Source organism: Heterodontus francisci, chromosome 29, assembly GCF_036365525.1.
Source record: "Heterodontus francisci isolate sHetFra1 chromosome 29, sHetFra1.hap1, whole genome shotgun sequence".
Taxonomy (NCBI): domain Eukaryota; kingdom Metazoa; phylum Chordata; class Chondrichthyes; order Heterodontiformes; family Heterodontidae; genus Heterodontus; species Heterodontus francisci.
In genome coordinates, this window is record NC_090399.1 from 5,295,264 (window position 1) to 5,310,499 (window position 15,236).

Below are 15,236 nucleotides of genomic sequence, written 5' to 3' on the forward strand. Positions count from 1 at the left end.
GAAGTAAAGTGGGGCCATGGGACTGACTGGATTGCTCTACAGAGAGTCAGCATGGATCTAATGGGCCGACTAGACACTTTCTGTGCTGCAATAACTCAATTACAGAAGACATAAAAGAACAGAACAGCAAACAGCAGCAGCTATGTTGCCTTGAGAATGTAGACTAGGTACCTTAATTGTTTAAATTTATACAGGCTCTTCCTAAGTTCGAGGAAAGTGATGTTGAGGCATTTATCATAACTTTTTTTTTTAAATAGCCAATCAGATGAAATGACCAAAAGAAAGCTGGACACTGCTAGTTCTGGACAGGCTGGTAGGCAGAGCTCATGGAGCTCATGCCATGCTTCCTGAAGAGGCTTCTCCAGATTATGAGATGGCAAAAAAGGCTATCCTCGCTGTGTATGAGTTAGTCCCTGTAGCTTAACACCAGAAGTTTAGGAACTTATGGAGATTGTCTGTGCAAATATATTTAGAATTTGAGAGGGTGAAGCAAATTACTTTTGACAGTTGGATATGGGAATTGAAGATAGAAACCACTTATAAGAAGCTTTGAGAATTGATTCTCTTAGAAGAGTTTAAAAACTCCACTCTTCAGTAGTGAGAACTCATACAGATAACCTGAAAGTTTTGAAAGTTAGGCAAGCAGCGAACATTACTGATGATTTTGAGCTTGTGAATAAGCCAACCTATTTTTTTCCATCACCCCCATAAACCTGAGAAGGATAGAAAGAGGAAGAGTGAAAGGAAGGCAAGTAGCCGGGGACAAGAAGGAACAGCTGGGAATGCCCCAGGATCACCTCCTCAGGTCAGAAAGGAAGGTTCTGAGGGTAGAAGTGAGGGTCGCAAGCCAAAGTGTTATCATTGCAACAAAACGGGTCATCTTCATTCAGAGTGCTGGAAATTGCGAGGTTAACTCATAGGACTTGTTGGGGTACGCAAAGCTAGAGCAGAGAAAAAGAGTCTGACTGAGAGTATAGCAGACCAGGCTATAGCTTTAATGACAGCTGTGAAATCAGATACTAAAACTAAAAGGAGGGTAGAGGTTAAGAATAAAATACCTGAGAGTTATAATGAATTTCTGTCAAAGGGGAGAGTAACTCTGTATCCTGTAAGTGAGGCAGGAAATCTTATCATTATACTCAGGGACACAGGAGCAACCCAAATACTCTTGGTGGGGAGAGATATAAGGTTTCCACCAGAGAGTGCCTTGAACACTACAGTATTATTTAATGGAATTGGCAGGGAGTATCTCCCTGTACCTTTGTATAAAGTATGCCTAGAGAGTGACTTCATATCTGGGATAGTAACTGTCGGTGTTGATCACTGTTTGCCAGTAAAGGGAATTGATCTACTCCTAGGAAATGATTTGGCTGGATCAAAAGTATCCGTTTGTCCTCTCATTGCAGAAGAACCAAGTGAAATTAAGGAAACAGAGCAATTATAGGAACAAGTTCTGGGAATATTTCCTGCGTGTGTAGTCACCCGAGCAATGGCTAAACAAGATCCATTGTCAGAGGTAAAAGGGGCACCACAAATCGATAGCAAGTATCTGAAACATTATTTGGGGATTTAGATAATCAAAATGAGATGTTTAACAGATCATCTACCATTGCAGCATAGCAAGCTGATCCAGAGATACATCAAATAGCACAGAAGGCTGTAACAGAAGCTGAGGTGAAAGGAGTTCTGGCATGCTATTATGTGGCAAATGGGGTTTTGAGGAGGAAATGGAGACCACCTCATAGGCCTGTAGACGAAGACTGGACAGTTGTTAAACAGATAGTGGGACCAACTAAATATCACCAAGGATTGTTACGATTAGCACACGACATTACTTTTGCAGGATACAGGGGCATTTGAATATCTGGGTGTTTTCAGACACCAGTCACTGAAGGTTAGCATGCAGGGACAACAAGCGGTAAAAAAGTCAAATGGTCTGTTGGCCTTCATAGCGACAGGATTCGACTGCAGGAGCTGGGATGTTTTGCTGCAATTATACAGGGCCTTAGTGAGGCCACACCAGGAATATTGTGTGCAGTTTTGGTCTCCTTATCTGAGGAAGGATGTTCTTGCTACAGAGGGAGTGCAGCAAACGTTTACTAGACTGGTTCCTGGGATGGGGGCACTGACATATGAGGAGAGATTGAGTCGGTTAGGATTATTTCGCTGGAGTTCAGAAGAGTGAGGGGGGATGTCATAGAAACCTATAACATTGTACCAGGACTTGACAGGGTAGATGCAGGAAGGATGTTCCTGATGGTGGGGGAGTCCAGAATCAGGGGTCATAGTCTGAAGATACGGGGTAAACCTTTCAGGACTGAGATGAGGAGAAATTTCTTCACGCAGAGAGTGGTGAGCCTGTGGAATTCACCACCACAGAAAGCAGTTGAGGTCAAAACATTGTACGTTTTCAAGAAGGTGTTAGATATAGCTCTTAGGGCGAAAGGGATCAAAGGGTATGGGGCACAAGTGGGAACAGATTACTGAGTTGGAGGATCAGCCATGATCATAATGAATGGCGGAGCAGGCTTGAAGGGTCGAATGGCCTGTTCCTGCTCCTATTTTCTGTGTTTCTGTGTTCCTATGGAAGACCAAATCATGCATAAACCAACATTATTACTGGCCAGGTCTTACCAAGCTTGTGAGACAATCTTGTAAGCCATCCCACACCTGTCAAATGGTGAAAAAACCACAACCTACCATAAAACTAGCGGACGAAGTATTTGTGTTTTTTTTTAATTTTTTCATGGGATGTGGGCTTCGCTGGCCAGGACAGCATTTATTGCCCATCCCTAATTGCCCTTGAGAAGGTGGTGGTGAGCTGCCTTCTTGAACCGCTGCAGTCCATGTGGGGTAGGTACACCCACAGTGCTGTTAGGAAGTGAGTTCCAGGATTTTGACCCAGCGACAGTGAAGGAACGCCGATATAGTTCCAAGTCAGGATGGTGTGTGACGTGGAGGGGAACTTGTAGGTGGTGGTGTTCCCATGTATGTGCTGCCCTTGTTCTTCTAGTTGGTCGAGGTCACGGGTTTGGAAGGTGCTGTCTAAGGAGCCTTGGTGCATTGCTGCAGTGCATCCTGTAGATGGTACACACTGCTGCCACTGTGCGTCGGTGGTGGAGGGAGTGAATGTTTGAAGATGGGGTGCCAATCAAGCGAGCTGCTTTGTCCTGGATGGTGTCGAGCTTCTTGAGTGTTGTTGAGAGTATTCCATCACACTCCTGACCTGTGCCTTGTAGATGGTGGACAGGCTTTGGGGAGTCAGGAGGTGAGTTACTCGTCTCAGGATTCCTAGTCTCTGACCTGCTCTTGTAGCCACGGTATTTATATGGCTACTCCAGTTCAGTTTCTGGTCAATGGTAGCCCCTGGGATGTTGATGGTGGGGGTTTCAGCAATGGTAATGCCGTTGACTGTCAAGGGGAGATGGTTAGATTCTCTCTTGTTGGAGATGGTCATTGTCTGGCACTTGTGTGGCGTGAATGTTACTTGCCACTATCAGCCCAAGCCTGGATATTGTCCAGATCTTGCTGCATTTCTACACAGACTGCTTCAGTATCTGAGGAGTCACGAATGGTGCTGAACATTGTGCAATCATCAGCGAACATCCCCACTTCTGACCTTATGATTGAAGGAAGGTCATTGATGAAGCAGCTGAAGATGGTTGGGCCGAGCACACTACCCTGAGGAACTCCTGCAGTGATGTCCTGGAGCTCAGATGATTGACCTCCAACAACCACAACCATCTTCCTTTGTGCTAGGTATGACTCCAGCCAGCAGAGGCTTTTCCCTGTGATTCCCATTGACCTCAGTTTTGCTAGGGCTCCTTGATGCCATACTCGGTCGAATGCTGCCTTGATGTCAAGCGCAGTCACTCTCACCTCACCTCTTGAGTTCAGCTCTTTTGTCCATGTTTGAACCAAGGCTGTAATGAGGTCAGGAGCTGAGTGGCCCTGGCGCAACCAAAACTGAGCCTCACTGAGCAGGTTATTGCTAAGCAAGTGCCGCTTGATGGCATTGTTGATGACACCTTCCATCACTTTACTGATGATTGAGAGGAGGCTAATGGGGCGGTAGTTGGCCGGGTTGGATTTGTCCTGCTTTTTGTGTACAGAACATACCTGGGCAATTTTCCACATTGCAGGGTAGATGCCAGTGTTGTAGCTGTACTGGAACAGCTTGGCTAGGGGCGTGGCAAGTTCTGGAGCACAGGTCTTCAGTACTATTGCCGGAATATTGTTCGGGCCCATAGCTTTTGCAGTATCCAGTGCCTTCAGTCGTTTCTTGATATCACGCGGAGTGAATCGAATTGGCTGAAGTCTGGCATCTGTGATGCTGGGGACTTCAGGAGTAGGCCGAGATGGATCATCAACTCGGCACTTCTGGCTGAAGATTGTTGCAAATGCTTCAGCCTTATCTTTCGCACTGATGTGCTGGGCTCCCCCATCATTGAAGATGGGGATATTTGTGGAGCCACCTCCTCCAGTTAATTGTTTAATTGTCCACCACCATTCACGGCTGGATGTGGCAGGACTGCTGAGCTTGGATCTGATCCGTTGGTTATGGGATCGCTTAGCTCTGTCTATCGCATGCTGCTTACACAGTTTGGCATGCAAGTAGTCCTGGGTTGTAGCTTCACCAGGTTGATACCTCATTTTGAGGTTTGCCTGGTGCTGCTCCTGGCATGCCCTCCTGCACTCTTCATTGAACCAGAGCTGGTCTCCTGGCTGGATGGTAATGGTAGAGTGGGGGATATGCTGGGCCATTGGGTTACAGATTGTGGTTGAGTACAATTCTGCTGCTGCTGATGGCCCACAGCGCCTCATGGATGCCCAGTTTTGCATTGCTAGATCTGTTCGAAATCTATCCCATTCAGCACAGTGATAGTGCCACACAACACGATGGAGGATATCCTCAATGTGAAGACGGGGCTTTGTCTCCACAAGGACTGTGTGGTGGTCACTCCTACCAATACTGTCATGGACAGATGTATCTGCAGCAGGCAGATTGGTGAAGACGAGGTCGAGTATGTTCTTCCCTCGTGTTGGTTCCCCCACCACCTGCTGCAGACCCAGTCTAGCAGCCATGTCCTTTAAGACTCGGCCAGCTCGGTCAGTAGTGGTGCTACTGAACCACTCTTGGTGATGGACATTGAAATCCCCCATCTGGAGTACATTCTGTGCCCTTGCCACCCTCAGCGCTTCCTCCAAGTGGTGTTCAACATGGAGGAGTACTGAGTCATCAGCTGAGGGAGGGCGGCAGGTGGTAATCAGCAGGAGGTTACCTTGCCCATGTTTGACCTGATGCCATGAGACTTCATGGGGTCCGGCGTCGATGTTGAGGACTCCCACGGCAACTCCCTCCCTACTGCATACCACTGTGCCACCACCTCTGCTGGGTCTGTCCTGCCGGTGGGACAGGACGTACCCGGGGATGGTGATGGCTTTGTCTGGGACATTGTCTGTAAGGTATGATTCTGTGATATGACTTTGTCAGGCTGTTGCTTGACTCGTCTGTGGGACAGCTCTCCCAACTTTGGCACAAGCCCACAGATGTTAGTAAGGAGGAATTTGCTGGGTCGACAGGGCTGGGTTTGCCGTTGTCGTTTCCGGTGCCTAGGTCGATGCTGTGTGGTCCGTCTGGTTTCATTCCTTTTTATAGACTTCGTAGCAGTTAAGTACAACTGAGTGGCTTGCTAGGCCATTTCAGAGGGCATGTAAGAGTTAACCACATTGCTGTGCGTCTGGAGTCACATGTAGGCCAGACCAGTTAAGGACAGCAGATTTCCTTCCCTCAAGGACATTAGTAAACCAGATGGGTTTATACAACAATCGGCAATGGTTTCATGGCCATCATTATACTAGTTTTAATTCCAGATTTATTAATTCAAATTCCACCTTCTGCTGTGGTGGGATTCGAACCCATGTCCCCAGAGGAATAAAAGCAAAATACTGCGGATGCTGGAAATCTGAAATAAAAACAAGAAATGCTGGAACCACTCAGCAGGTCTGGCAGCATCTGTGAAAAGAGAAGCAGAGTTAATGTTTCGGGTCAGTGACCCTTCATCGGAACTGACAAATATTAGAAAAGTCACAGGTTATAAGCAAGTGAGGTGGGGGTGGGGCAAGAGATAACAAAGGAGGTCTGGATTGGACCAGGCCACATAGCTGACCAAAAGGTCACGGAGCAAAGGCAAACAATATGTTAATGGTGTGTTGAAAGACAAAGCATTAGTACAGATTAGGTGTAAATACACTGAATATTGAAAAGCAGCAAGTGCAAACCTGAAAAAAAACAGTGTGTAAGCAAACTGAACAAACTAAGATGAAATGAAATAAATGCAAAAAAAAAGATTGTAAAAAATGGAAAAAAGAATGGAAAAAAAAAGGAAGAAAAAATAACTAAAAATGAAAGTAAAATGGGGGGCTGTCATGCTCTGAAATTATTGAACTCAATGTTCAGTCCGGCAGGCTGTAGTGTGCCTAATTGATAGATGAGATGCTGTTCCTCGAGCTTGGGCTGATGTTCACTGGAACACTGCAGCAATCCCAGGACAGAGATGTGAGCATGAGAGCAGGGGGGAGTGTTGAAATGGCAAGAAACCGGAATCTCAGGGTCCTGCTTGCGGACTGAGCGGAGATGTTCCGCAAAGCGGTCACCCAGTCTGCGCTTGGTCTCCCCAAGGTAGAGGAGACCACACTGTGAGCAGCGAATACAGTATACTGCATTGAAAGAAGTACAAGTAAATCGCTGCTTCACCTGAAAGGAGTGTTTGGGGCCTGGGATAGTGAGGAGAGAGGAGGTAAATGGGCAGGTATTACACCTCCTGCGATTGCAGGGGAAGGTGCCATGGGAAGGGGACGAGGTGGTGGGGGTAATGGAGGAGTGGACCAGGGTGTTGTGGAGGGAACGATCCCTTCGGAATGCTGACATGCTGATTCCTTCCCTTCCTCGACTTCTCTGCCTCCATCTTTGGGATAGGTTGTCTACCAATATCCATTATAAGCCCACGGACTCCCACAGCTACTTCGACTACACTTCTTCACACCCTACCTCCTGTAAGGACTCCATTCCATTCTCCCAGTTTCTCTGTCTCTGATGTATCTGCTCTGATGATGCTACCTTCCATGACGGCGCTTCTGATCTGACCTCCTTTTTCCTCAACCGAGGATTCCCCCCTACTGTGATTGACAGGGCCCTCAACCGTGTCCGACCCATTCCCCACACCTCTACCTTCACCCCTTCCCCTCCCTCCCAGAACCGTGACAGGGTTCCCCTTGTCCTCACTTTTCACCCCACCAGCCTCCATATCCAAAGGATCATCCTCCGCCATTTCCGCCACCTCCAGCGTGATGCCACTACCAGTCGCATCTTCCCCTCCCTTCCTCTGTCAGTATTCCGAAGGGATCGTTCCCTCCACAACACCCTGGTCCATTCCTCCATTACCCCCACCACCTCGTCCCCGTCCCAGGGCACCTACCCCTGCAATCGCAGGAGGTGTAATACCTGCCCATTTACCTCCTCTCTCCTCACTATCCCAGGCCCCAAACACTCCTTTCAGGTGAAGCAGCGATTTACTTGTACTTCTTTCAATGTAGTATACTGTATTCGCTGCTCACAGTGTGGTCTCCTCTACATTGGGGAGACCAAGCGCAGACTGGGTGACCGCTTTGCGGAACATCTCCGCTCAGTCCGCAAGCAGGACCCTGAGATTCCGGTTGCTTGCCATTTCAACACTCCCCCCTGCTCTCATGCTCACATCTCTGTCCTGGGATTGCTGCAGTGTTCCAGTGAACATCAGCCCAAGCTCGAGGAACAGCATCTCATCTACCGATTAGGCACACGACAGCCTGCCGGACTGAACATTGAGTTCAATAATTTCAGAGCATGACAGCCCCGCATTTTACTTTCATTTTTAGTTATTTTTTTTTTCCTTTTTTTTACATTCTTTTTTACATTTTTTACAATCTTTTTTTTTTGCATGTATTTCATTTCATCTAAGTTTGTTCAGTTTGCTTACACACTGTTTTTCTTCAGGTTTGCACTTGCTGCTGTTCAATATTCAGTGTATTTACACCTAATCTGTACTAATGCTTTGTCTTTCAACACACCATTGACATATTGTTTGCCTTTGCTCCGTGACCTTTTGGTCAGCTATGTGGCCTGGTCCAATCTAGACCTCCTTTGTTATCTCTTGCCCCACCCCCACCTCACTTGCTTATAACCTGTGACTTTTCTAATATTTGTCAGTTCCAATGAAGGGTCACTGACCCGAAACGTTAACACTGCTTCTCTTTCCACAGATGCTGCCAGACCTGCTGAGTGGTTCCAGCATTTCTTGTTCCCCAGATGAATACCCTGGGTCTCTGGGTTATTCGTCCAGTGATAATACCACTACGCTACCGCCTACCCACATTACAGGGTGAACCATTAAAAGCACGGTTCAGTGGCCCATATAGAGGGATCAAAAGAGTGGGTAAGGTTAATTACTTGATTGACACCCCTCATCACTGGATGAAGAACCGATTGTGTCACATTAATTTGCTCAAACAATATTATCACAGGGAGGAGGATAAGCCAGTACAGGTATGTCAGCTAATTGGGGCTGTTGAGAATGAAAAGGATAGTGAGGATGAGGCAGAAGTAGGCCTAGGAAGTTCTCAGATTGAACGTCCAATACAGAATGGCTCAGAAAATCAGACAAATCAGCTTTTACACTGAGAGGCAAAACAGTGTGAAGACCTAACAAGGCTTTTCACAACGTTTCAAAACATTTGTAGGGATAAGCCGGGATGTACAACCTTAGCCACACATGATGTGGGTATAGGGGGAGCCATTCCTTTAAAACAACATCCTTGTCGCTTAAGTCCAGACAGACAGGCCCAAGTGGAAGCAGAGGTACAATGCATGCTGATGGGCAGCTTAGATGAACCTAGTCAGGACAGCTGGTCTACGCAGATGTTCTTCATGTTTAAACCTGGTGGGACGGCTTGCGTACGCTCTAGAAAAGTCACTGTGGTAAAGAAGGCAGACTCCTACCCAAATTCTCATTTAAAGGACTATATGGACAGAGTGGGCAACACAATGTGTCTTAAAGAGACAGATGTGTTGGAAGGATACTGTCAAATTCCTTTGTCACCCAAGGGTAAGAAAAATCAGCTTCTGTTATACTGGACAGGGTTTTCCAGTGTCACGTGAAGCCACATAGGTGAAGTGGTACTCGAGAAACTTCTCAGTGAATAGTGAACCCAGTAGTGGTCAGTGCTCCGAGCTGTACAGTTCAGCTGGCTGAGGTGATGGACAATAGGGACACTTGTAAGGAAAACACAAATCAACTGGAACACTATACTTGGAAATTTGAAATTGGTTAATTGAGACAACGTTGTGAAAATTTAAAGCTGAAAATGTTCTGGTACAACTTGTTGCTTCTTCCCATTTTAGAAAATTGTATATCTGTAAATGCAGGAAAAAAATGTGTTAGCATTTTTTTCAATTTGTATTTTTTACACATTGTCATGAAATGCATTTCAGGAATGGCGTTTCATTCCACCAGGGGTGGAGGTGTTATGATCCTGTTAGTTTTTTTTGAAAATGCAGTGTGTCTTTAAGCCAGTATAGGATCAGTAGTTCTTGAAGGCAACAAGCTCCAGGGACTGTTAGCCAAAGTGCATTCTGGTTACCCAGCAACAACCATACAAATCGAGAAGTGACAAGATACAATGTTGTGATTAATTTTTGAAACTAGCTAAAAAACTGGCTTTTAACAGACAGAGACACAGACAGCTGGGCCAGCATGAAATTAACAGAGTTCTTTGCTAAAGGGACAGAAGTTCGAGTGGGACAATCCTTTATCACTCAAAAAATTCTAAATCCAAACTGATTCATTGAAAAATGTTTACAAGTGGTTGAGCGACAGTGGTCATCGATGGACGAATGAGGAACATAATTTCTTCAGCATAATTGTTTTTTATTCCTTCTATTTCTTTGTAACAGCTGTGAACAAATATCCCTCCCTCCACCACCACCCCCCTACCCCACCCCCAGTTAACCAGTTTTTGGATGTATGTGCATGTGCATGAGGGCTAGGATATCAAAAATATGGGGCTTTAATATTTCAATTCCCGTATATATTTATTTAATTGTTGGTTAAGACCTGGTTTTATAAACGGATAATTTTGTTGTTTATTGAATAAACCTGGTTGGTGTGCTTTATTCTGGGGACAAATATATTATCTAATTGGCTGCTTTGGTAAGTGGTAAATTGATATGTTGTGACCCGTGGAGAAGTGGGACTGAATTAACAGTGCACTCCTCCCACCTCAGTAGTAACATGCCTGAGTATCACTGGGAATTATTAATGTTAGTACGTGAAATTCCTATAGCAGGACACATGGTTATGTGGAAGACCAAATCACATATAAGTCAAAATTATTACAGGCCAGATCTTTCCAAGGATGTGGTGCAGTTTTGTCAAATATACCATACGTGTCAGATTGTGGGAAAAGTGCAAACTGCCATAAAACCGCAGCAGCGTTTGCTGACAATGCAACCACTAGGTGGCGTAGTACTTGCACATGCGCAAATGCAGTCTCATGCACTCAACGTCACTGTCTGCGACGTTTTGGCAGCAGCCAGGAGCAAAGATGGCGCTGCTCAATTTATCACAAAAACAAATAAAACCAAAATGGCCACTTCTGGTCCCCACTCCCTGCAATGCGTTGTTTAAAGAATTTTATTGATGATTATTTCAGGACACAGACCAGAATTTTAAACCAGTGAGCATTTTGAAAAGAGATTTCTAAAATTTTGGAAGTTGGAATAGATAAATCCTGGAATCTCATGTTCAGCAGGAACACCGGCAGAGAGCTGCTTCTGTGTTGTAACAAGAGCCAAATCAACAACATGATCCTGGATCACTTCAGTGAGCTTTGTGTTTGGACCTGAGCTCCAGGATAGCTGCACGTGCAGGATTGTGTGTGTATTTCAATAGAATCCGTGGCCTTATCCTTTCCCCCTCAGCCACTTGCTCCCCCACTCCCTCCCTCTTGCAGTCTGGCAGATATGCAGACAAATCTCAGACAGGTGTAAAAATAATAGGGTAATAATAGTAGGGGATTTCAACTTCCGCAATATCAACTGGGATTGTCTCAGTGCAAAAGGCTTAGAGGGGGTGGAATTCTTAAAATACATACAGGAGAGCTTTTTGAGCCAGGAAGTAGAAAGTCCGACAAGAGAAGGGGAAGTACTGGACCTCATCCTAGGGAATGAAGCAGGACAAGTGGTAGAAGTGTCAGTGGGGGAGCATTTCGGGGATAGTGACCGTAACTCTGGAAGATTTAGGGTAGTTATGGAAAAGGACAAAGATGGACCGGAAATAAAGGTACTGAATTGGGGGAAGGCCGATTTTAAGAAGACAAAACAGGATCTGGCCAAAGTGGACTGGGAGCAGCTACTTGCAGGAAAGTCTGCATCAGATCAGTGGGAGACATTCAAAGATTAAATAGTGAGAGTTCAGAGCCAACATGAACTCATTAAGGTGAAGGGTAGAACTAACAAGTCCAGGGAACCCTAGATGTCAAGGGATATAGAGGATTGGATCAGTAAAAAATGGAGGCTGATGGCAGATTCGGAGTGCTGAAAACAATGGAGGCACTAGAGGAGTATAGAAAGTGTGGGGGGGAGGGTACTGAAAAAACTAATTAGGAGAGCGAAGAGGGTGCATGAAAAAACACTTGCGGAAGAGATAAAGGAAAATCCTAAGGCATTTTATAAGTATATTAAGGGCAAGAGGATAACCAGGGTAAGAGTAGGGGCCATGAGGGACTAAAGTGGCAAACTGTGTGTAGAGCCGGAAGACATAGGTGAGGTTTTAAATGATTACTTTTCATCTGTGTTCATTATGCAGAAGGACAATGTAAGTGTAGAGATCAGGGAGGGTGATTGTAATATACTTGAACATATTAGTATTGAAAGGGAGGAAGTATTAGCTGTATTGGGGCTTAAAAGTGGATAAATCCCCAGGCCCAGATGTGATGTCTCCCAGGCTGGTATGTGAGGCAAGAGAGGAGATTTCAGGGGCTCTGACACAAATTTTCAAATCCTCTCTGGCCACAGGAGAGGTACCAGAGGACTGGAGGACAGCGAATGTGGTAACATTGTTTAAGAAGGGTAGCAGGGATAAACCAGATAATTACAGGCTGATGAGTCTAACATCAGTGGTTGGGAAACAGAACTTGAGATAGACTAGATAGATAGATTAGATTAGAGATACAGCACTGAAACAGGCCCTTCGGCCCACCGAGTCTGTGCCGAACATCAACCACCCATTTATACTAATCCTACACTAATCCCATATTCCTACCAAACATCCCCACCTGTCCCAACATTCCCTACCACCTACCTAGACTAGTGACAATTTATATAATGGCCAATTTACCTATCAACCTGCAAGTCTTTTGGCTTGTGGGAGGAAACCGGAGCACCCGGAGAAAACCCACGCAGACACAGGGAGAACTTGCAAACTCCACACAGGCAGTACCCGGAATCGAACCAGGGTCCCTGGAGCTGTGAGGCTGCAGTGCTAACCACTGTGCCACTGTGCCGCCCACTTTTGGAAAAAATTCTCAGGGACAGGATTAATCTCCACTTGGAGAGGCAGGGATTAATCAGGGATAGTCAGCATGGCTTTGTCAGAGGGAGATCATGTCTGACTTACTTGATTGAATTTTTTGAGGCGGGGACGAAATGTGTAGATGAGGGTAAAGCAGTTGATGTAGTCTATATGGACTTCAGTAAGGCTTTTGATAAGGTCCCACATGGGAGATTGGTTAAGAAGTTAAGAGCCTATGGGATCCAGGGCAATTTAACAAACTGGATCCAAAATTGGCTTAGTGGTAGGAGGCAGAGGATTATGGTCGAGGGCTGTTTTTGCGAGTGGAAGCCTGTGACCAGTGGTGTACCACAGGGGATCGGTGCTGGGACCCTTGCTGTTTGTAGTGTACATTAATGATTTAAATGTGAATATAGGAGGTATGATCAGTAAGTTCGCAGAGGACGCGAAAACTGGTGGTGTCGTAAATAGTGAGGAGGAAAGCCTTAGATTACAGGACGATATAGATGGGCTGGTAAGATGGGTGGAGCTGTGGCAAATGGAATTTATTTCTGTGAAGTGTGAGGTAATGCATTTTGGGAGGACTAACAAGGCAAGGGAATATACAATGGATGGTAGGACCCCAGGAAGTACCGAGGGTCAGAAGGACCTTGGTGTACTTGTCCATCGATCACTGAAGGCAGCAGCACAGGTAGATAAGGTGGTTCGGAAAGCATATGGGATACTTGCCTTTATTAGCTGAGGCATAGAATATTTATTTATTTTTATTTTATTTATTTAGAGATACAGCACTGAAACAGGCCCTTCGGCCCACCAAGTCTGTGCCGACCAACAACCACCCATTTACACTAACCCTACATTAATCCCATATTCTTTACTACATCCCCACCATTCTCCTTCCACCTACCTACACGAGGGGCAATTTACAATGGCCAATTTACCTATCAACCTGCAAGTCTTTTGGAGGTGGGAGGAAACCGGAACACCCGGCGGAAACCCACGCAGACACAGGAAGAACTTGCAAACTGCGCACAGGCAGTACCCAGAACTGAACCGGGGTCGCTGGAGCTGTGAGGCTGCGGTGCTAACCACTGCGCCACTGTGCCGCCCAATTATGAGGGGCATTGATAGGTTAGATATGAAGAAACTTTTTCCCTTTGCAGATGGGTCAATAACCAGGAGGCATAGATTTAAGGTAAGGTGCAGGAGGTTTAGAGGGAATTTCAGGAAAAAACCTTTCACCCAAAGGGTGGTTGGAATCTGAAATGAACTGCCTTAAGAGGTGGTAGAGGCAGGAACCCTCACAACATTTAAGAAGTATTTAGATGAGCACTTTAAACGCCATAGCATACAAGGCTACGGGCCAAGTGCTGGAAAATGTGATTAGAATAGGTAGGTGCTTGATGGCCGGCACAGACACGATGGGCCGAAGGGCCTGTTTCTGTGCTGGATAACTCTACGACTCTATGACTCACCAATCTGCCTTCTGCAGCTGCATCTGTCCATGACAGTATTGGTAGGAGTGACCGCTGCACAGTCCTTGTAGAGACAAAGTCCCACCTTCACATTGAGGATACCCTCCGCCGTGTTGTGTGGCACTACCACCATCCTAAATGAGATAGATTTTGAACACATCTAGCAACTCAAAACTGGGCATCCATGAGGCGCTGTGGGCCATCAGCAGCAGAAGAATTGTACTCAACCACAATATGTAACCTCATGGCCCAGCATATCCCCCACTGTACCATTACCAACAAGCCAGGAGACCAACCCTGGTTCAATGAAGAGTGCAGGAGGGAATGCCAAGAGCAGCAACAGGCATACCTCAAAATGAGGTGTCAACCTGGTGAAACTACAACCCAGGACTACCTGCGTGCCAAACTGTGTAAGCAGCATGTTATAGACAGAGCTAAGCCATTCCACAACCAACGGATCAGATCTCAGCTCTGCAGTACTGCCACATCCAGCCGTCAATGGTGGTGGACAATTAAACAACTGACAGGTGGAGAAGGCTCCACAAATATCCCATTCACATCGAGGAGCACAGTACGTCAGTGCAAATAATAAGGCTGAAGCATTTGCAACAATCTTCAGCCAGAGGTGCCGAGTGGATGATCCATTTCGGCCTCCTGCTGAGGTCCCACAGATGCCAGTCTTCAGCCAATTCAATCCACATGATATCAAGAAACGACTGAAGGCAGTGAATACTGCAAAGGCTACAGTTCCTGACAACATTCCAGCAATGGTACTGAAGACCTGTGCTCCAGAAAGTGTCACGCCCCCTAGCCAAGCTGTTCCAGTACAGCTAAAACACTGGTATCTGCCCCACAATGTGGAAAATTGCCCAGGCATGTCCTGTACACAAAAAGCAGGACAAATCCAACCCGGCTAATTATTATCAGTAACTTGATTGAAGATGTCATCGACAGTGCTATCAAGTAGCACTTGCTTATCAATAACCTGCTCTGTGATGCTCAGTTTGTGTTCCACCAGGGCCTCTCAGCTCCTGACCTTATTACAGCCTTGGTTCAAACATGGACAAAAGAGTTGAACACAAGAGATGAGGAGAGAGTGACTGCCCTTGACATCAAGACAACAATTGACTGAGTAAGGCATCAAGGAGCCCTA